Raw genomic sequence first — 24,306 nt, 5'->3', positions numbered from 1 at the left:
ATCCCTCCACCAGTGTACATTTCCCAGCACCAGTGTCCCCAGGTTCCCTCCTATCACCCTCCACTCCCCACTCCTGTCTGCCTCTATGGCAGTCATACAGCTAATATTTAAATATTCAAGACTGATAATGTGATTTGAATGCATCCATCTTTCTTCAGTTTGTTTTTGACCGTGCCTGGTGGTGCTGACTGGACCTCCCAGCTCCCTGGATGGTGGTTACTCCCAAAAGTGCTGTGGAGACTGTGTGATGTCGGGGTCAAGCCGAGGAGTCTCACCAGTAATGCATAGGCACCACTCCCCAGAGTTTCTCTCTGGCCCTGAATTTATTAATTTTAAGTGAAAAATAAGGGCTGAATTCCATTTTGATGATTTTATTTGTATGAGGAGACAAAGTTCACTACCACTATCACTATCATTCTGTTGTTCATCGATTTCCTCAAGCAGGTGCCAGTAACGTTTCCATTCGTCCCTGTCATGTGATAGTGTAGCCCGATGGCGTATTGGAGGTTCTTTCAGGGTCAGGGGAATGAGGACCATCATATAAAGCATGGCTGAGCTCAAATCCATCGACCAGCATTTTTCATCTCATCTCTTAAACCAAGTCGCTTTCTGGCTTTGTTTGTTAGCGAAGTTAACTGAGTTTGTTAATAACACTGCTTTCGTCAGGTTTCCAGATATAACTCATGCTTTTACCAGGTGTCCAGGTATAACTCATGCTTTTACCAGGTGTCCAGGCCTATCTCTTGCTTTTACCAGGTCCAGCTCTAGGTTCCAACCCCTTATTCATCTTTCCATCTGGTTTTGGCCCATCTTACACATTATTGGCAATTCTCTGGTTGCTTCCACTTCCCAGCCAGGAAGAGTATTTCCCTATCTCATCTCTGCTATGACCCCGTTACCCATGGCCACCTCTGGGCTTCTGGTGCACCTTCTCTAATCGGCATTGCCAGATGCCACAAACTTCTGTCTATGCCTCACACACCACTCTAATCCTATTGGTAGGAGCCTAGATGTTTGGAAAGTTGTCTAATTACAGGTGCAGTGGGTGGGCCAGGGGAGATTCTTGCTGCTGGCATGCTTCCCCATGGCAAAGTCTGAGAACAACCTTTGCCTCCTTGAGTTTGTCAAGAGCATCCTAGAGCAGATGTAGGGAAGGTCTGGCCTGCAGAGCTAGTAAGGCCTGTGAAATCACGATGGGACAGACCAGCATGGTTCTTGCTGGCTCTTCATGGCCCTTCTGTTAACATTGTGTGGCCTGTGAATGCTGTGAATGCCGTTACAAATATATAGATGACCCGTGAAGAGGAAAGTGCTCCCAGCCGCCTTGGAGAGATCTTCGTTCTTACCAGAGCCCTGGTTCTCCCTCCAGCCTTAGTGAATCAAGAGCCTCATGCAGCTGAGAGAGGCTAACTGCTTGCCTCAGGGGTGAAAGTTGGTGTACACAGTCTTCTTTCTACACACACAGCTTAAAACTTAGTTTTTTTCTGGGGCTGGAGCAATAGCACAGTGGGGAGGGCATTTGCCTTGCATGCGGCCATCCCGGGTTTGATCCCTGGCATCCCATATGGTCTCCTGAGTACCGCCAGGAGTAATTCCTGACTGCATGGTCCAGGAGTAACTCTTGAGCATCGCTGGGTGTAACCCAAAAAGCAAAAAAATAAATAAAACTTAGTTTTTGCAATGTCTGTAATGGTTTCTGGTTATGCAGACAAGCAGATATTTCTTCAAAGACAGTAACACATGCTGCAAACTCCCCAAAATATGCACCTATAATGCCAGGCATTTCCCTTTGGTGAACACTAGCAGAGACCCTTCCCCCCAGGAAATGCTTCTCATGGCAGGCTGGCCTCCATGGCTGCTAAATGGTACAGTGTGTGCTGGTCCCACTCAAGGGAGCGCCTGCAAAGGGGGTCCCGAAGGACATGGCCTAGTGACTCTGAGTGGGCCAGGTGAGGGAGGAGCCGTTACATGTGGGAAATGCCTTCCTCAGAGAAGTGCTGTTGAGCAGGAGAGTTTCGCTTGTTTTCTGAGGTGTCTAAGTACGTCTCTTACAGCTGGGAAAGGAACATCTGTCATAGTAGGAAGGGCTGGATCCTGGACACAGCCATAGTCTAGGGGAGCAGCCTCACAGGCTCCGTGAGCAAGCAGACCCCCCTCACTGGACCCGGAACTCCACCTGCATGTGTCAGCTTCCCAGGGGGTGCTCCCCTCATAACAGAACACGTGGCTTTGTGACCTAGAGATGTGGCACTGAATATCTCCTCCCCACACCAGTGGGAACCTCCCATGGGGTGTGAAGCATCACTAGGGTTCTCAGGGGGTGACATGGTCCTTGGAAGAGTTGAACTTGAAGACGGTCCAGTTAAAATCTACGCTCCTTGCTATTCAGAAGTCAGAAGCCCAAGCTACCTGCTTTATGGAAGGTCAAGGTGTTTATTAGGTGACCAGCGATGTCACCAGAACACAGACCTAAGGGGTCAGATGGACTCATGGTGGCATTTTGGGAGGCGACTTTGTTGATATGATGGCTGTGGGGAGAATGCCACACAAGTCTCACAATGGTGACATTACTGGGCCTGCTTGAGAAATTTTTTTTTTTTACTTATTACTACTTTTTTTATTAGTGAATCACTGTGAGGTACAGTTACAGGCTTACAAACTTTCATGCTTGCATTTCAGTCATACAATGATTGAATACCCATCCCTCCACCAGTGCCCATTTTCCACCACCAATGGTCCCAGCATCCCTCCCACCACCCCCACTCCATCCCCTCCACCCCGCCCTGCCACCTCTGTGGCAGGGCATTCCATTTTGGTCTCTCTCTCTCTCCTTTTGGGTGTGGTGGTTCACAATAGGAGTATTGAGAAGCCATCATGTTTGGTCTATAGTCTACTTTTGGCACACATCTTTCAACCCGAATGGGTCCTCTTAACATCCTTTACTTGGTGTTCCCTTCTCTATCTGAGCTGCTTTTTCCCCCAGCATGTGAGGCCAGTTTACAAGCCATGGAGCAGACCTCCTGGTCCTTATCTCTATTACTCTTGGGTGTTAGTCTCCCATTCTGTAACTTTTATATTCCACAGATGAGTGCAATCTTTCTGACTCAATTCACTTAACATGATACTTTCCATGTTGATCAACTTATATGCAAATTTCATTACTTCATTTTTTCTAACAGCTACATGGTATTCCATAGTGTAGATGTACCAAAATTTCTTTAACCAGTCATCTGTTTTTGGGCACTCGGTTTTTTTTTTTTCCAAAATTTGACTTTTGTAAACAGTGCTGCAATGAACATACAAGTGCAGATGTCATTTCGACTATACCTTTTTTTGCCTCCCCGGGATATATTCCCAGAAGTAGTACTGCTGGGTCAAATGGGAGCTCACTTTCTAATTTTTTGAGAATTGTCCATACTATTTTCCAAAAGGGCTCAATCAGTCGGCATTTCCACCAGCAGTAAAGGAGAGTCCCTTTCTCCCCACATCCGAGCCAACACCGGTTGCTTTAGTTCTTTTGGATGTGGGCCAGTCACTGTGACATGAGATGATATCTCATTGTTGTTTTGATCTGCATCTTCCTGATGATTAGTGATATAGAGCATTTTCTCATGTGCCTTTTAGCCATTTGGATTTCTTCTTTGAGAAAGTTTCTGTTCATTTCATCACTCCATTTTCTGATGGGGTTGGATGTTTTCTTCTTGTGGAGTTCAACCAGTGCTTTGTATATCTTTGATATTAAACCCCTCCTCAGATGGGTATTGGGTGAACATCCTTTCCCATTCTGTAGACTGTCCTTGTATTTTGGTCACTGTTTCTTTTGAGGCGCAGAAACTTCTTAATTTAAGATAGTCCCATTTGTTTATCTCTGTTTACACTCGCTTGGCCTGCACCACTGAATATTTAAAAGATATGTTTTCAATCTTCTGAAGTTTGCAAAGAGGTTGATAATTTTATTATAAGATCTCTATGGGGCCTTGCTCATAACTTAAACTATGCAAATAAATGGTTTGGTTTCCCTCCCTAGTTTTTCTCTGTCTCTCTCTCTCTCCACTTTCTATCATCTCTCCACTTTCTATCTCCTCTCCTCTCTCCATCCCAGCTCTTCCTGTCTCTCCCTCTTTTCCTCTTCCCACTCCTTCTCAACTTCATCTTTCTCATTTAGATACCTATTTGTCCAGGGGTGGGGGCGAGGGTGGGGGTCAGGTGGATAATTGCATTTATACAGTACCTCCCTTAAAATGAACAAAATGAACTAGGTTGGCCTGCTAAAACAATACTTCTGATTAAAAAAAAACAGTGGTTAAAATGCACATGGTGGGACTGGAGCAATAGCAAAGCGGGTAGGGCATTTGCCTTGTATGCGGCAGACCTGGGATTGATTCCCAGCATCCCATATGATTCCCTAAGCATCGCCAGGAGTAATTCCTGAGTGCAGAGCCAGGAGTAACCCCTGTGCATCTCTGCGTGTGACCCAAAAAGCAAAAAAAAAAAAAAAAAAAAAGAAGCAGGTGGTTCTTTTATTCCTCAGTCCATTTCTCCATGTTTCCATATTCACTTGATATAAATTAATTAAGTTTGCATCCTGTTGGGCCAAGTCCTCTCATTACTCTTGCTCTGCCCTGCTCTTTTCCCATTGACTCAGAGATCTGTGGACTGAAAATAGATACTAATTAGTTTCCACCTTTACCCAGCACTGTTTGGAGCATGATGCTTTGCCTGTGACATTAACACAGAGCTCATTAAAGCCACACGGAATGAATAAAATTCCAATAGCAAAATGTTTAATCACTTAATCACTTAACTTCCCGTTAGTCGTCGATTTGCTCGAGCGGGCACCAGTAACGTCTCCATTTGTCCCTGTCACGTGCTAGTGTAGCCCAATGGCATCTGTTCGCTCCGGGAACACGAAGAGCCTCAAACCGATCGTTCATGATCTTGACGAAGAAGTCTGACCATCTGGTAGGTGGGCGGCCATGCGGTCTTTTGACATCCCGTGGAATCCAGTTGGTAACACCTCTAGTCCAGCGGTCATCTTTAAATCTCATTACGTGACCAGCCCATCTGATTTTCGACACCTTGGCAAATGAGACAGCGTCCCTGATTCTTGATCGTCGATGGATGTCAGAACTCCGGATTCTTTCTCTCATTTGAGTGAAACTTGATATTCCAAGCATAGCTCTTTCTATTCTTCTTTGGGAGACCTGAATAGCATTCTCATCTTGTTTGCATAGGGCCCAGGTCTTTGAGGCATATGTTAATGCAGGAAGAACAGTGGAATCAAAGAGATGTGCCCGGAGCCGGAGGTTCTTCGTCCTCTTAGCTATTTCTTCGACATTCTTGAAGGCGTTCCAAGCCGCTCTCTTCCTCCTGCGCAGCTCAGGTGCCAGGTCATTTGTCATATTGACCTCTCGACCTAGGTACACATAGCTGTTGCATTCGGAGATGGTCGTTCTGTTGAGAGCGAATGGGGCATCAGGAACGAGGCTGTTTCTCATAAACATTGTCTTCGTAAGATTCAGCTGTAGTCCTACCTTTCCACACTCACGGTCAAAGTCGGCCAGCATTTGTGCCGCTTGGCTGATGTTTGGTGTCATTAAAACAATGTTGTCAGCAAAGCGGAGGTGGTGTAGTTGCCGATCATCTATCTTCACTCCCATTCCTTCCCATTCCAGTCGTCGCATGATGTTCTCGAGGGTGGCACTGAAGAGTTTCGGTGAAATGGTATCACCCTGCCGAACCCCTCTCTTGACATCAACGATCACTTTTTTGTAGAATGGTGAGATGTTTATTGAGTTAAATGCACAAATAACAGAAAATACAAGTAAGAAAACTTAATGGACAATTTTACTCACTGCATTTTTTAAGGCAGAGCCTGGCAAGCTACCCGTGACGTATGCGATATGCCAAACACAGTAACAACAAAGTCTCCAATAGAGACGTTACTGGGCCCGCTAGAGCAAATCGATGAAAAATGGGAGAACAGTGACAGTGACATTTTTTAAGTATACAAAGAGGAAAAACAGTGCTGAGGTATATCAGATGCCTAGTTGTCCCTGCCTCATGCTGAGTGGATTTTCCACTAAGGGCTGCCTTTTAGAAGAAGTCAGCACAGGAGTGATTATTCAACTCAGTTCATGACCATTGTCTTTCTTTTGGAGTAATTATGTGAAAAAAAATTGGTGTTAGAGACAATGGGCACTTTTGTTGAAGGAATTGAGTGTGTGAGACTCAAAATATTTGCTAACTGAACTACACTCCCGGACAACCTGTTGCTTTTCTATCAAGTATAAGGAGTATCAGCCTGTGTTCAGTGAGGGAAAAATTAACTTCCAAGGAAATGAGCACTCTTTATTTAAAAAAGGCAAGAGAAAAAAACAAAAAGAAAGCAAACAAGTTATCAGCAACGTGGACAAATGGCGGGTAGTTTTTTTTTTTTAATTTTTTTTTATTAGTGAAACACCATGAGGTACAGTTATAGACTTACAAATTTTTGTGCTTGGGTTTCAGTTATACAATGATCAAGTACCCATCCCTCCACCAGCGCCCATCCTCCACTACCACGGGTCCCAGCATCCCTCCCACCCCCCATCCCCCCCATCACACCCTGCCTCTGTGGCAGGGCATTCCCCCTTGTTCTCTCTCTCTTCTTTTGGGTCCTGTGTTTTGCAAGAGAGGCATTGAGTGGCAATCATGTTTGGTCTATAGTCTACTTTCAGCATGCTTCTCCCACCCTGGGAGGATCCTCACAACACCCTTTATTTGGTGCTTTCTTCTCTATCTGAGCTTCCTTTTCCCCTATCATGTGTGGCTGGCCTCCAAGTCATGGAGCAAAATTCCTGGTACTATTCTCAGCCACTCCTGGGTGTTAGTTTCCCATTTTGTTGCTTTATGTTCCCCAGATGAATGCAGTCTTTCTGTGTCTATCCCACTCTTTCTGACTCATTTCGCTGAACATGATGCTTTCCAATGGCGGGTAGTTTTCAATAAGCAATGTTTCATAGTCAGAAAATATAACTAATTTTGTCTACATAGGTGTGACAAGCAGACTGTAAAGTCAGAACTGTGTTCTGAGTGTCCATCATGGCTTTTATACGCATTTACAATTTATTTACATGGAATTTATACTCACCTCTATAAAACACCCCTAGGGGGCAGAGAAGGCACACTTTTTATTACTTTCATGGTTAATGTCTTTTGGGCTCAGAAATCTTCCTGTGTGTGTAAGGCAACCAACTCAAAAAGCCAAGACTGGGATCAGAACTCAGGCCTTCAAACTTTAATTTGATGTTTTTTTTTGATGCTTAGTGCTAACCATGTGCCAATTATAATACAGTTGGCCAACCCAGATATATGTCCAAGGACTCTCGAAGGTGTTTCTGCAAGGGCATTTTCTGGGGATGAGATCAGCACTTGTGCTAGTTGATTCAGCACCACAGTCTCTTCACACACTCGCACCACATAACATATACCGGACACAACAGTGTTCTTCCACCTCACCTTTGTCTTCTCTGCTTCTGCAGGAAGCCAGGATAGGACCAAGCATTTTAATGTTGCCAAAGAATCAACAATTTTAATGAAAGTTAGTTAATTCTTAAATGATTTTCCATGGAACTTAATATATTCTTTACAGAAAATTATATGCAATATTATTTTGTACAGTAGAAAGGACAAGCCTGATTGCTCTTGTTTTAGTTGATGCTATAAAGCTGTATTATTGGAGATCACAGAGAACTTTTAGAAATATCCTGTGAAAAATTGGCATAGAAAAGAGACTGAATTTGTGATTAAGTGAGGAAAAACTTCATAAAAAGGTATCAGGTTGTTCTATTATATACATGGAATGAAGTACTGAAAAATGTAAGAAATTAATTGAATCTGTATTATTCTAAAAATGCACTCCAGACATATCAAAGTCTTAATGAGAAAATAAATCCAACTTTCACGAAAGAATCATCCTAAAGAATTAAGAAGATTATCTTTATGACATTAAGGAAAGAATATCTCAGCTCTTAACCAAGACTGAAACCATCCTAAATGTAAATTTTGATAGCATGACTCTTAAAGTAAAAAAGTAAATAAAGGAGTTTAAGAGATAGTCACAGACTGGGAGAAGTTACCTCCTACTTATAAACAGCAATGATAAGATTTAGCATTGAGAGTGTTTAAAGAATTTAACAAGCCACAAGCAATTACTTTGCAAAAGGAAAACATTAATGTTTCCTGATATGAACGAATGTCCATCTTCACTAGAAATCAGAATACCACAACAAACCAACAAGCTATCAGAGGACCCAGCTTTAGCATAGTTAATAAAAAAAAATCTGGTAACAGACTTTTACCCACTCTTGAGAAGGTGGCTACTTCTCTCCCCTGATACTTTTCTGCATAAATTTGTTTCAATAAAACTGTTTAACTTTTTAAAAATCTCTTAATACTAGACTGGAAAGATGGTAAAGGGGTTGTAGCCTGAGGACAATTGGATTGGGTTCCTAGCACTGCATAGTGGTTCCCTGAATTCTGCTGACTGATACCTGAGCATAGAGAAAGTTAAGGGTAAACCCTGAACACCTATGGGTATGTCCCCTCTTCTAACACACACACACACACACACACACACACACACATACACACACCTGACAATATCAATGCCAACCTACTTTATGCAGAAAAAAATACTTGTGAAAGAACCAGTAAGAAGAAACTAACTTGGAACAATTTGGCAATTGACAATGTTTTAGGTATTATGCAACATTCAACTTATAGAACCTCATCCCCAAGATGAAGTGGGGCTGAGATAAAGCAAAGAGAATGACTGTCATTGAGGTACGTGTGCTCTCTAATCAGTTACGAGGAGCTGAGTAATATAGTCTCTACACTGCTGAGTGTGTGCTGCTGGTTTTCATAAGAAGTTAAATTTCTTTTTGGTTTTGTTTTGAGACCAAGCCTGACTGTGTTCAGGGCTTACCCCTGACTCAATGCTCAGGGATCACCCCTGGTGATCTGAGGACCATACATAGTGCCAAGATTGAACTGGTCTACCACATGCAAGGCAAGCACCTTACTGTTGTACTATCTCTCTGGCCTACTGGTCCAGGGGTAATTTTTAAAAATTTTTTTTAATGGGAAAGCCACCATATTTTCCACAGTTCAGGAAATGTTCCTTTATTTTCGAGAACTCTGTAAATGTAAAGCAGACCAAGCTAGTAGCAAGTAGTAAAGGTGCCATTTTCTGCTTTAATTGCCATTTGAGTATTTCAAGAAGATGTTTAAAAGCCATGAGCTCCATCTATTCTCTGAATCTATTTCTTTCAAATGGATTCTTATTTCTCACTGGAACTTGAAGGCTGTGTGTGAGCATGGTTGCTTCTTTTCCAACTCAAGAAAAAGGTATTTTTTTTAAAAAGTACTATACATCAGGCACCACGTTTGTAATACCATCATTGGTACGTATTCATGCATTAAATGGTCTAGCAACGCTCAGCCTCTGCATCCCTTTACCATGGTCTGCTGCTTCTCGCCCCAAGGCCCCTGCAACCATCCTGCCCTCCCCCCTAACCTCGCCCTTGTAAGTTTCCTACTGAAGTCTAGTTCTCAGATTTTTCGCCTTTGGGATTATTGTATGCCTTTAATGTGTTTCTTTATATCCTACATCTGAGAGGGATCATTCTGCGCCTGACCCTCTGCTTCTGACTCACTTCCCCCAGCGTAACACTCTCCAGATCTATCCACATAGCACGATTTGCTCAAGGATAAGACGTTTTCTGAGTTTAAGACTCAAGCCAAAGGTCAGCTTCTAAAAGCATCGCTATGGAATTTTGTCAGCTGGAAGCACGGTTTAGGGTTGTTTTGTCTGTTGTATCTCCTGTGCTACTGGCAAGCTACCGAGAGTATTTTGCCCGTATGGCAGAGTCTGGCAAGCTACCCATAAGGAATTTGACATGTCAAAAACCATAACAATAACGAGCCTCACTCCCCTTACCCTGAAAGAGCCCCCAAAATGGCAGCATTGGGAAGGACGAGTAAGAACACAACAGAGATGAATGGAGACATTACTGGTGCCAACGGGAGGACAAGTGATCAAGTGATCTCCTGTGCTAAGGGGAACATACGGATGACAGTAGGTACGCAACCAAGAGTTGGAACCTGAGAAAAGTGATGACGAGTGCGACACTCTAGCATTATGAGCCGTCCGTGTTTTCTGCATATTACATTTTTTTCTATGAAGAACATGCACTGTGTGTGAAATACACAAAAAGTTTCTTCCTGAGAACACGTGAAACAGAAACCCCATATGCCACTGATTCTTGCATTGCCCCGTGATTGGCTGTCAGGAGGAAGGCAGACAGGAATGACTCCTCAGGCTCCCTGATGGTTGGCTGAGATGCCTTCAGGACTGTGGCAGTTCTTTAGCTTCTGAGCTGTGTTTTTTTGGGAGCCAAGTACATCCCATTGCTGCTGGAATAGGGCCTGGAGTGGAAAGAAAAAGATGTGTGAGGTGCCCATGGGGGGAAGAAGCCCCACAGGGGAGCAGAGGAGGAGCTCTGCAGTTTGGGGTTTGGAAGATTACTTTGCCACCAACATGAAGTCACCTTGTCACCTCAACTTAAAAATATTAGCCGGATGCAACATCTGTAAGAGGTGAGTTTGGGAATCTATGTTTAGGCTGCCTCTAACCAGCTTGAAAGGTGCACTGTCAAGTAGGAGTTTGAGTGGACGCAGATTGCTAGGCCTAGTGCTGTAGAGAGATTTTATTATTTTATTAATTGGGTAGTTTTTCTCAAGCATTTCTTTTTTTCAAATGTATATTATTTTATTTTTATTAGTGAAACACCATGAGGTACAGTTATAGACTTACAAATTTTTGTGCTTGCTTTTCAGTTATACAATGATCAGGTACCCATCCCTCCACCAGCGCCCATCCTCCACCACCACGGGTCCCAGCATTCCTCCCACCCCCCGTCCCTCCCATCCCACCCTGCCTCTGTGGCAGAGCATTCCCCCTTGTTCTCTCTCTCTTCTTTTGGGTCCTGTGTTTTGCAAGAGAGGCATTGAGCGGCAATCATGTTTGGTCTATAGTCTACTTTCAGCATGCTTCTCCCACCCTGGGAGGATCCTCCCAATATCCTTTATTTGGTACTCTCTTCTCTATCTGAGCTTCCTTTTCCCCTAGCACATGTGGCTGGCCTCCAAGTCATGGAGCAAAATTCCTGGTACTAATCTCAGCCACTCCTGGGTGTTAGTCTCCCTTTTTGTTGCTTTATGTTCCCCAGATGAATGCAATCTTTCTGTGTCTATCCCGCTCTTTCTGACTCATTTTGCTTAACATGATACTTTCCATGTGGTACCACTTGTATGTAAATTTCATGACTTCATCTTTTCTAATAGCTACATAGTACTCCATTGCATAAGTGTACCAAAGCTTCTTTAACCAGTCATCTGTTCTTGGGCACTCAGGTTTTTTCCAGATTCTGGCTATTATAAAGAGTGCTGCAATGAACAAACAATTGTAGATATCACTTCGACCATATTTTTTTGCCTCTCTGGGATATATTCCCAGGAGTGGTATTGCTGGGTCAAATGGGAGATCAAATTCTAATATTTTGAGGATTGTCCATACTGTTTTCCAAAAGGATTGGGTCAGCGGCATTCCAACCAGCAGTGAAGGAGGGTCCCTTTCTCACCACATCCGAGCCAGCAGCAGTTGCATTTGTTCTTGTGGATGTGGGCCGGTCTCTGTGGTGTGAAATGATATTTCATTGTTGTTTTGATCTGCATCTCTCTGATGATTAGTGATGTAGAGCATTGGATTTCTTCTTTGCAAAAGTTTCTGTTCATTTCCTCGCCTCATTTTTTGATGGGGTTGGGTGGTTTCTTCTTGTGGAGTTCAACCAGTACCTTGTATATCCTTGATACCAACCCCTTGTCGGATGTGTATTTGCGAATATCCTTTCCCATTCTATAGACTGTCTTTGTATTTTCTCAAGCATTTCTTAACGCTTCAGATTAACCCCTAAAGCATCATACTGGATGTAAAGGTGTTTGTCCCCAGCTTGTTGGCATGTCACCTAGCAAGGCATACAAGGCATTCCAATCCAAATATGATTCACCAGCTCGATGGAATAGTCTAGTGACTTAGCATAGCCCTCCACCCAAGGTCAGAGCAATCAAGGTCACAGCTGGGTTTTTCCAGTTGAAGAAGGTTGGTGAGATGATAGCTTTAACCTGGGCTGGGAAAAGTGATGGAAAGTGTATGGTGAAGCTACCCATTTTAAATGAGAATGAATTGTGATTTTTTCCCTTCCCATTGGTAGTTATTGAAAACACACACACACACACACACACACACACACACACACACACACACACACACACTTTTGTATTAGAGATATTTTCTAGCAAGAAAAGCCATCTCTCGGTGGAATGACTTTGAAAAGAACTCTTTATTTAACTCCTGAGTAGTGGTTTGGTTGAAGTTCTTTAAGGAATTCTGCTCCTTCCGCAGTACAGATTCAAGCAGCTGAGGTTTCCTGCGTCAGTGCGGGCTTTAGGATATAATGAGTCCTGAGCTCTATGGATCCTCTGTCAGCCTTTTTGTCTCATGCTGCTGTAGGTTAACTCAGGTAGTGGGAGAGAAAGCCAGGGCAGGAAGCCAGAGATACACAAAGCAATGGAGATGAGGAACAGCTGGAAAGAGTGTGTGTGTGTGTGTGTGTGTGTGTGTGTGTGTGTGCGTGCGCGCGCGTGCGCGTCTGTGCAGATGACCCATCTGGAGAGCAATATTGTTCCTATAGCTTAGAATAAGTAATTCCGATAAAATAGCTCATTTTGAGCTTTACCAAAGCCACATTTTCTTTTCTTTTCTGCTCTCAATTCTTGGTAGTTTTAAGAATATTTCATCTGAAAATACAAGTAAAGTAAGTAAAGTAAAGGCCCTCCCGTTGATCGTCGATTTGCTCGAGCGGGCCCAGTAACGTCTCCATTGGAGACTTTGTTGTTACTGAAAATACAAATGAACAAAAAATAGAATATTTTTGTTTATTAACTGTGAAAGGAACTCTGAAACTTACACGTCCTGTACCATTGACATCTGGCATGCTGTATGTCCTGCAGACTCATGCTATAATGAACAACTCCCCACATGACTTCACACCATAGCTTAGTGCCATGTGGGTTGGGGTTGGTGGACCTTCCTGCTGTGACTTAGGGTCCCAGGTCTTCCCTGAAAGATCTACAGATATTCTGTTAGAACTCCAGTTACTTGGAAGCAAAGAGGGAGGAGGATAAGTGGAGGCACTGTGGCATTGTAGCATGGTCCTCCCATTATTCGTCAATTGAGTGGGCCCAGTAACATCTCTATTGTGACACTTGTGACTGTGTTAGTCATATCGAATACGTCACAGGTAGTTTGCCAGGCTTTGCCATGAGGGTGAGATACTCTCAATAGCTTGCTGGGCTCTCCAAGAAGGGCGGAGGAATCGAGCCCAGGGAGGACGGCTTGGCTTTGTGCAAGGCAAATGCCCTGCCTGCTGGGATATCATGGAGGCACACGGGAGATTTTTTTTGGCCCAAACCCGTCATTCCTGTCTGCAGACATGAGGCCACACCACAGGACATGTATGTGCAGGGAAAGAGGAGCATGAATCTTTCACAGAGAAGGTGGCACATGGGAGAGAAGGAGAGAAAGGCCTGGCCAGAGGTGGGTGTGTGGAGATAAGTAAGGAAGCATTTCTCACTGGTTCCTTAGGCTAGTGACATCTTTGTGGTCATTCCTCGCTGGAGTGGGTGTGAGCACTTGGTGGTAATCTGCTGAATGGAAAAATTATGTATTGTGTCCTTTTCCATAGATGTGTGACAGCATTTGGGGGGAGAGGTGTTTAGAAGATGGGGAGTGTCAGTGGGTAATGAGTCAGGGAAGTGACTGGTGCAGCTGCGTGCCAGGCAAGAGCCTTACCTCCTGCACTGTTTCTCCAGCTCAATACTTCTGCCAGTTAAATGCCAGTTAAAAGAAAAATTGCTGGGGAGAAGGGCACACCCAATGGTGCTCAGAGCTTACTCCTGGCTCTGCTTACCCTGGATGACTCCTGGTGCTGGGAATCAAATCCAGGTTAGACGTGTGCAGGGCAAGTGTCCTAGACACTGGACTCTCTTGCTCTTTGGCCCAGAAGCTTTAGATAAGCTAAGGTGTTCAAGACATGGAGAGATAAGCACGCAACAGGGTAGATTATTTGGAAATGACAAAATGCTATATTTGACCAAGGGCTTACACCTAGAGTATGTATAATTCAGGGAGGTGGAACGTCACACTCATAGTTTGCATAAGGCCTGTGACATCATGTGATCTGTCCTTGTTCAATGATGGAATGAACATGCATGATTCTTGTTTAGTGCCTATCTGTACTGCATGGCCTGATTATTAGAATCTCAGTGGCTTTTGACAGAGAAAAAGACTTCCATGACTATTTTTGATATATATTTATATGAATCGGTCACGGTCCTCCCGTTATTCATCGATTTGCTCAAGCAGGCCCAGTAACATCTCCATCGTGAGACTTGTTGTTACTGGGTTTGGCATATCGAATACATCATGGGTAGCTTTCAGGCTTTGCCGTGCGGGTATATGAATATATATATATATATATATATATATATATATATATATGTCACTGTCCTCCCATTGTTCATCGATTTGCTTGAGCGGGCCCAGTAACGTCTGCATCGTGAGACTTGTTACTGTGTTTGGCATATTGAATATGTCACAATCTCAAATTTTCACTCTGAGAAAACAAGTAATTAGACAATGGGAAAAGAACCATTACCAAAGGAAATATAAGAATGGCAAAGAAAAGTGACTCAGCATCACTGTTAGTTAAACCCACAACGCACTCCCACCTGCCTCCTTAGAAGGGTCAGACACTGCTTTGACTAGTGTTCCTGTGCAACTTTCAATCGGATGCTCAGATACTTGCTGGATGCAAAGTCTGTCTCCCTGATGTCCCTGAAACGCTGCCAGTGCAGAGCCACACATTCTGTGGGGTTCTTTTACCTGCTCAGAGATGTGCTGTGGGAGAACCACGCTATCGTGTAATAAAGACTTTTCAGAAAGCCCAGTGGCCTCCTGGGCTTGCTGGAAGGACGTTCTTGGCAACTTTGCTCATTTTTTATTTTATTAAAAAATTTTTTTAATAGTGAGACATCATGAGCTACAGTTGCAGACTTACACATTTTTGTGCTTGGGTTTCAATTATACAATGATCAAATACCATCCCTCCACCAGTGCCCACTTCCCACCACCATGCATCCCAGTATCTCTCCCACCCCCCATCTGCCCATCCCACCCTGACTCTGTGGCAGGGCATTCACCTCTGTTCTCTCTCTCCTTTTGGGTGTTGTGGTTTGCAAAAGAAACAATTGAGTGGCAATTATGTTCAGTCTATAGTCTACTTTCAGCATGCTTCTCCCATCCTGGGAGGGTCCTCCCAACACCTTAACTTGGTGTTCCCCTCTTTATCTGAGCTCCCTTTTCCCTAGTATGTGTGGTTGGCCTCCAACTCATGGAGTAAAATTCCTGGTACTAATCTCGGCCATTCTTGGGTGTTAGTTTCCTATTTTGTTACTTTATGTTCCCCAGACGAATGCAATCTTTCTATGTCTATCCCTTTCTTTCTGAGTCATTTCGCTTAACATGATACTTTCCATGTAGTACCACTTGTATGTGAATTTCATGACTTCATCTTTTCTAACAGCTACATAATACTCCATTGTGTAAATGTACCAAAGTTTCTTTAACCAGTCATCTGTTCTCAGGCACTCAGGTTTTTTCCAGATTCTGGCTATTGTAAAGAGTGCTGAAATAAACAGGCAATTGCAGATGTCACTTCGACTATACTTTTTTGCTTCTCTGGGATATATTCCCAGGAGTGGTATTGCTGGATCAAATGGGAGTTCAATTTCTAATTTTTTGAGAATCAACCATACTGTTTTCCAAAAGGGCTGAACCAGTCGGCATTCCCAACAACAATGAAGGAGTGTCCCTTTCTCACCACATCCTCGCCAGCACCGGTTGCTTTTGTTCTTGTGGATATGGGCCAGTCTCTGTGGTGTGAAGTGATACCTCATTGTGGTTTTGTCTGCATCTCCCTGATGATTAATGATGTGGAACATTTTCTCATGTGCCTTTTAGCCACTCGGATTTCTTCTTTGTGAAAGTTTCTATTCATTTCATCTCCCCATTTTTTGATGGGGTTGAATGTTTTCTTTTTGTGGAGTTCAACCAATACTTTGTATATCCTTGAAATTAACCCCTTATCAGATGTGTCGTTGGCGAATATCCTTTCCCATTCTGTAGACTGTCTTTGTATTTTGGTCACTGTTTCTTTTGAGGTGCAAAAGCTTCTTAGTTTAAGATAGTCCCATTTGTCTATCTCTGATTGCACTTGCTTGGCCAGCGGTGTGACATCTTTGAAGATACCATTAGTTTCTATGTCATGGAGGGTTTTGCCAACTTTTTCCTCAATGTACCTTATAGATTCCGGTCTGATGTTGAGGTCTTTAATCCACTTAGATCTTACTTTTGTACATGAAGTTATGCAGAGATTTGAGCCCATTTTTGAATGTAGCCGTCCAGTTTTGCCAGCATAATTTGTTAAAGAGGCTTTCACTGCTCCACTTCACTTTTCTTGCCCCTTTATCGAAGAATAGATGCTCTTACGCGTGGGGGAAGATGGCAGTATATTCAACCCTGTTCCATTGGTCTACAGCTCTGCCTTTGTTCCAGTACCATGATGTTTTAATAATTACTGCCTTGTAGTAGAGTTTGAAGTTAGGGAGGTTGATTCCTCCCATTTTCTTTTTCCCAAAAATTGCTTTAGCTATTCTTGGGGGCTTATTGTTTCATATAAATTTCAGGAGTGTTTGCTCCACTTCTTTGAAGAATGTCATGGGTATCCTAATAGGGATTGCATTGAATTTATACAGTGCTTTGGGAAGTATTGCCATTTTGACAGTGTTAATTCTCCCGATCCATGAACAGGGAATATTTTTCCATTTCCTCATGTCCACTTTTATTTCCTGAAGTAGCGTTTTGCAGTTTTCTTTGTACAGGTCCTTTACTTACTTAGTTAAGGTGATTCCTAGGTACTTGATTTTCTGGGGCACAATTGTAAACGGGATTGTTTTCTTCATGTCACTTTCTTCTCTTTCACTATTTGCATGTTGGAAAGCCATGGACTTTTGGGTATTGATTTTATAGCCTGCCACTTTACTATACAAGCCTATCGTTTCTAGTAGTTTCTTGGTTCAGGTTTTAGGATTCTCTAGGTATAGTATCATATCGTCTGTGAATAGTGAGAGCTTGATTTCTTCCTTTCTTACCTGGATGCCCTTAATATCTTTTTCTTGCCTAATCGCTATTGCAAGTACTTCCAGGACTATATTGAACAGCAGTGGAGAGAGTGGACATCCTTGTCTCGTCCCTGATCTTAGAAGGAAGGCTCTCAGTTTCTCACCATTGAGGACGATGCTTGCTGTAGGCTTGTGGTAGATGGCTTTAACTATATTGAGTAATGTCCCCTCTATCCCCATTTTAGCTAGGATTTTCATCATAAATGGGTGCTGGATCTTGTCAAATGCTTTCTCTGCATCTATTGATATGATCATATGATTTTTATCTTTTCTTTTGTTGATATGGTGGATTATGTTTGATTGATTTCCAAGTGTTAAACCAGCCTTGCTTCCCCGGGATGAATCCTACTTGGTCATGCTGTATGATCTTTTTGATGAGTAGTTGAATTCTATTTGCTAGTATTTTGTTGAGAATCTTCACATCCGTGTTCATCAGGGATATCGGCCTGTAGTTTTCTTTTCTCGTGGTGTCTTTGTTTCATTTTGGTATTAGAGAGATATGGGCGTCATAGAAACTGTTTGGGAGTTTCTGTTTTTTCAATTTCCTGGAAAAGCTTGAGAAGGACTGGCAGCAGGTCCTCTTTAAATGTTTGGAAAAATTCGCTAGTGAATCCATCTGGGCCCGGGCTTTTGTTTTTGGGAAGACTTTTGATTGCAGTTTCTATTTTGTTGATGTTAATAGGTCTATTCAGATACTCCAGATCTTCTTGATTCAGCTTTGGGAGATTATAGGAGTCCAGGAATTTGTCCATTTCTTCTAGGTTCTCTTGTTTCGTGGCATACAAACTTTCAAAGTAGTCTCTGATGATCTTTTGAATTTCTTTGGTTTCTGTTGTGATATCGCCCTTCTCATTTCTGATTCGGTTTATTAGGGTTCTCTCTCTCTGTTTCTTTGTGAGTGTTGCTAGTGGTTTATCTATCTTGTTTATTTTCTCAAAAAACCAGCTCTTGGTTTCATTGATCTTTCAGATTGTTTCTTTGGTTTCCATGTCATTGATTTCTGCTCTAAGTTTTATGATCTCTTTCCTTCTGCCTGATTTAGGCTCTTTCTGTTGATCCTTTTCTAAGGTCTTGAGTTATGAGGTCAAGTTGTTTATGTGCATCGTTTTTACAGACCTAAGGTATGCTTGCAGAGCTATAAATTTTCCCCTTAATACGGCTTTCGCTGCATCCCATAGGTTCTGGTAGTTCGTGTCTTCATTCTCATTTGTTTCCAAGTGATCTTTTGATTTTGTTCTTGACTTCATTCCTGACCCACTCATTGTTCAGCATTGAGTTGTATAATTTCCAGGTGCTTGATTTGGTTCTCCGTGTCTGTGTGAGATTCACTTCTGTCCTCAGTGCATCATAGTCTGAAAAGATGGCTGATACTATTTCTATCTTCCTGATTCTGTTGAGGTATGTTTTGTGTCCTAGCACATGGTCTATTTTGGAAAATGTTCCGTGTGCACTGGAGAAGAATGTGTATTCTTTCTTTTTGGGATGTAAAGCCCTGTAAAGGTCTATAAGTCCTCTCCCTTCTAATTCTTCTTTCAAAGTCAATGATTCCTTGCTGGGTTTTGTTCTTGTTGATCTGTCCAGAGGTGATAGGGCAATGTTGAAGTCTCCAAATACTATTGTGTTGCTTGCACTGTCCTCCTTAAAATCTGTTAGCAGTTGTTTGAAATATTTAGCTGTTCCCTTATTATGTGCGTATACATTTAAGAGTGCGATTTCTTCCTGTTGTATGTATCCCTTGATGAAGAGAAAATAGCCTTCACTGTCCCTTCTAGTCTTTTTCAAGGTGAAATTAATGTTGTTGGATACTAGTATGGCCACCCCAGCTTTTTTTGCAGGAGCTATTTTCTTGCAGGATTATTTTCCATCCTTTGACTTTGAGTCTGTGTTTGCTCTGGCTGTTGAGATGAGTTTCTTGTAGGCAGCAGAATGTTGGGTTCTGTCTCCAGAACCCATTTTGCCACTCTGTGTCTCTTAAATGGTGAATTTAGACCTTTGACATTGAGAGAGAGTATGGTTATGGGGTTTTGTGTCATGTTTCTGTGCGGGTGTGTTGTGGTTGTAGGGTTTGTCTTGTCTTATAGTAGCCCCTTTAGGCCTTGTTTTAGGTTTGGTTTTGAGTCTATGAGTCTATTAAGTTCCTGAGCTGCTGTTTATCTAGAAAATATTGTAGCGTTCCTTCAATTTTGAGTGAGAGTTTAACCGGATAGAGTATTCTTGGTGAAGCATTCATTTTAGTGAGTTTTTTGACTATATCTCGCCACTGCCTTTGGGTTTGTAGGGCTTCCTCTGATAGGTCTGCTGTGAATCTCAAGGGTGCTCCTTTGTATGTGATTTCCTTTTTTGCCCTTGCTACTTGCAGTATTGTGTCTCTATTGGCAGCATCAGTCATTCTAACTATAATATGTCTTGGAGTGTTTCTGTTGGGGTCTCTTTTAGCTGGCACCCTCGGGCTTCTTGAATCTGAATGGCTGTATTTTGGAGCTCTGGGAATTTCTCGGCGATGATTTGTTTATGCATGGTTTTTTCATTGGGATTGTTACCCTGAGCTTCTGGTAGTCCAATGATTCTTATGTTGTTTCTTTTGGAATCGTCTCGTAGGACTCTGATTCTCTGTAGAGCTATTTTGAGGTCCTTTTCCACTCTTTGTTGTTGCGTATTGGCTTGGTGCAGCTGATCTTCCAGCTCACTGATTCTTTCCTCAGCTGTGGTCATTCTATTTTTGAGGGCAGAGAGTGAGTTTTTGACTTCATCTAGGGAATCTGTGGTGCGTACCATTTCTGTGCGAAGCTTTCCAATTTCTGCTCTCATTTCTTGCTGTATTTTGTCAATTGTGCGATCAATTGTTTCTTTCATGTCCTCTTTCAATTTAGCGGATATCTGTCGGACTATTTTATCGAGTTGATTGAACATCTTAATGACTTCATATCTGAATTTCTTGTCAGAGAGGTCCCTAAGGTGGCTAGCATTCAGTGAGGCTTCTGGACTCATTTCCTCGTGGTCTCTCTGTGGCGGAGATTTGCGTTGTTTCTTCATGTTGTTGTGTAGATGTAGAGATGAGATTTCTTGATTTGAGTAAACTACCCGGCCGCCTAAGCATTGGCCTGCCAAAAATTAAGCCACGCCCACTTTTAAAAAGCCGCGCCCACTTCTAAAGTGGCTACACCCCTACGGATACCTGGTGTGTGTCCGGGGATAAAAGACTGGGTGGGGAGAGGAGACCAGCTTGGCTTGGGTGGCGGAAAGGGAGAGGCAGAGAGGCTCCGATGAGCTTTGTTGCCGGCATCCGCGGGACACCTCTGGGGCTTGCACGGTGCAATCCAAAGTCCCGGGTCCGAGAAACGGCGCCAAAACTGACCTGGGGGTTATGAAGGAGAGACCAGCTCGGCTTGGGTGGTGGAAAGGGAGAGGCAGAGAGGCCGCTCATTTTTTTTTTTAATTGAATTGCCACGAGACACACAGTTACATAGCCCTTCATGGTTGTGTTTCTGTCACACAATGTTCCAACATCCGTCCCTTCTCCAGTGCCCCTTTCCCACCGCCAATGCCCCCAGTTTCCCTCTGCCAAGGCATCCCCCGCCAGCCCCTCTGGCAGGCACTTTTCTTTATTATCTCGCTTTCCTCTTGAGCACTGTCCTTGGAGTTGAGAGCAGTGTGGCTTAAGAATAAAGAGCTGGTACGGCAAATCTCTTTGTTCATAAGCCCAGCCTTATTCAACTCCAGGACTAAATTTATCTTATTTGATCTGGCGGACACTTCACCCGTGGGAGCCAGGCCAGAGGAGGGACAGCGGGTGGGCTGGGGCAGGGTGGCTGCATGGAGTGGAGGAGGGGCCGCCCACGGGGAACAGCACCCGCAGAGTCCCAGGACGCTGGCAAAGCACCTCCTATGCAGGCCTTGATTTGACTTACTGATATTTAAAATGATTTGGGTCACAGCTGCTGGTGCCCATGGGATGTTTCAGCATGGCGCTTGGTGGCCAGTGGCCACTCCTAGTGGTGTTCAGGCCAGCGCTGTGTGGGAGCGAGCCAAGATCTTCTCGAGCAGAGCCTGTGCTGAGCCCTGACTGCAGTCTCCGACCCCACCCACACAGTTGTCTCATTCAATGCTCCTCACCCCACTCAGCTCCCAGTACTCTCACCCTCACCCAGCTCCCAGTACTCTCGCCCTCACCCAGCTCCCAGTACTCTCAACCTCACCCAGCTCCCAGTACTCTCAGCCTCACCCAGCACCCAGTACTTCACCCTCACCCAGCTCCCAGTACTCTCGCCCTCACCCAGCTCCCAGTACTCTCAACCTCACCCAGCTCCCAGTACTCTCAGCCTCATCCGGCACCCAGTACTCTCACCCTCACCGGGCTCCCAGTACTCTCTCACCCTCACCCAGCTCCTAGTACTCTCACCCTCACCAGCTCCCAGTACTCTCACCCTCACCCAGCACCCAGTACTCTCACCCTCACCCAGCTCCCAGTACTCTCACCCTAGCCAACTCTCAGTACTCTCACCCTCACCAGCTACCAGTACTCGCACCCTCACCAGCTCCCAGTACTTTCACCCTACCCAGCATCCAGTACTCTCACCCTACCCAGCTCCCAGTACTCTTTATCCTCACCCAGCTCCCAGTACTCTCACCCTCACCCAGCTCCCAGTACTCTTCCACCCTAGCCCAGTCCCCGTTTAGGGGGTGACACAGCTGATGGATTTCAGATAATTTCCTCCTCAGATTTATTTTCCCTTGCCTCTCTCCAATAATTCTTGTGCAAATACAATAAAGATGAAGTCCAAGGCAAACCTTATTGTGCCCTTTTCTCCTCCTTCCACTCACAGAGCAACAGTTTCTTTTGCATAAATCCCAGGAAGGAAGCCATTAAAGGGATGATGAGGGAAACAGGTCTTGGTTTCCGTCTTTGTCTCATATCTTCTCTTGAGCTATCTCACCTGTGTAGACGTCTCTAGGTCTGTGTTTTATACAAACACAAATCAAATCACGTATAAGTAAAGCCCATTAAGGTCAAATCGCTCACTCTACCATTATAACTTATAGACCTCCAAAATACTGGATCAACAAATGGCTTCTCCAAGACCAAGATTCAGGTATTTGAGGGCAAAAAATATTTTAAATGAAGGTGGTGCTGATTATGTTCTGAACCTCCCAGGAGAGCCATGAACCCACATACTGGAGGTTGGAAAGAGACATGGCAGCAGGTTTCTTAGCTACCTCAAATGTCTTTTGTCCATCTCATAACCAAGGACAAAAAAATAACCCAGGATAAAAAATAACCAAGGATAGGGACTGGAGCAATAGCAATGGCAGGCAGAGTGTTTGCCTTGCATGTGGTCAACACTTGTTCGATTCCCAGCATCCCATATGATTCCCTGAGCACCCCCAGGAATATTTCCTGAGTGCAGAGCCAGGAGTAATCCCTGTGCACTGCCGGGTGTGACCCAAAAAGCAAAAAATAAAAAATAAATAAATAAAATCGGCCTGGGTTAATTAATGTTCTAGAGGAAAATTTTTGTTTTCTTTAATTGAAAAAATATATAAAAATGTTCTTAGCTACAGATAACAACTTCAAAAAGAAAATCGATTCTATGATATATCTCTTCTGTATCTTTCATCAAGGAATAAAGAACGTTGTCATTTTAAGTGAATAGCTAAGAAAAAACAGAGTCTATATCATTGAAATGGAGAATAAAAAAATTCCCGTGTGTGGACATATCGATTTTTATATATGTACATATCCATCCATCCATCCAACCATCCATCCATCCATCCATCCATCCATCCATCCATTCTCATCTATTTTTTATTGTCTTTCTCCATTCAGAGAATAACTATTCTTCTGAGAATAACTTACTGACTTTGCAGAATCTTCATAGGTCGTATGTGCAAAAAATCTCCCAAGCATTCCAGAACCCAGAAGATACACCTTTGGAGGTTGATGAGACCATCTCCTCTTGGGAACACTGTGCTGCATGGTGGGTGAGGTGCTTGGGGTCTCTCAGAGCTGCTTTTCCCGTCTCTCCTTCACCCCTCATACAGCAACCGGTGCCTCTTCCCCAGGAATCAGCTTCGTAGACATCTCTGAGGAGACCAAACTCTGGTGGGATGGCTGTGTTGAGGAATGGGGTCCAATGTGGGTAGCCAAGGAAGAGTGGAGGTTGAGGTGACTTGAGGAGTCTGTACTGGGGGAAGGCATGTCCCAGCATCCCTGATGTCACACACCTGGCCCCTAGAGGTGCCTGAGGAGAACAATCTTCTCCTGACCCACTTGTGACTCTCAGTGGCATGTGTCCATGGCTCTGCTGCCCCACCTGGAACCCAAATAAATCCCTATTTTGCTTTCTGCTCTGAGGCTGGGAACCCCTCAACATCCTTTATTCATCCTTTATTCCCTCTGCTTGCACAGGAAGCTGATCCAAAGGAAAGACTATAGGATCTCATTAAAGGGCATCCAGAGACCCATTTACCCCCCAAAAATTGTGCAGTGGTTGTACCCCTAGTCCCCTCTGATACCCTCCCCTTCCCCTTTACTCTTCCCTCTGAATAAACTAACAGCCCCCTTTTATATAAAGATGCCAGTTGTCTCCACTAGGGCCTTCTAATACCCTTATTCAAACTTCCTGCATCCATAACAATCCCATTTTCAGGACACTTTATGAGGTACTCGGGATCAGAACTTTTTTTTTTTTCTTTTTTTATTAGTGAAAAACCATGAGGTACAGTTATAGGCTTACAAATTTTGTGCTTCAGTTATACAATGATCAAGTGCCCATCCCTCCACCAGTGCCCGTCATCCATCCCCATGGGTCCCAGCATCCCCCCCCCCCCTCATCCCCCGCCCCGTCCCATCCTGCCTCTGTGGCAGGGTATTCCCCCTTGTTCTCTCTCTCTTCTTTTGGGTAC

This window comes from Sorex fumeus, unplaced genomic scaffold, assembly GCF_029834395.1.
Source record: "Sorex fumeus unplaced genomic scaffold, SorFum_2.1 ptg000264l, whole genome shotgun sequence".
NCBI lineage: Eukaryota > Metazoa > Chordata > Mammalia > Eulipotyphla > Soricidae > Sorex > Sorex fumeus.
The sequence above is the reverse complement of the archived record's forward strand: the minus strand, read 5'-3'. Positions refer to the sequence as shown.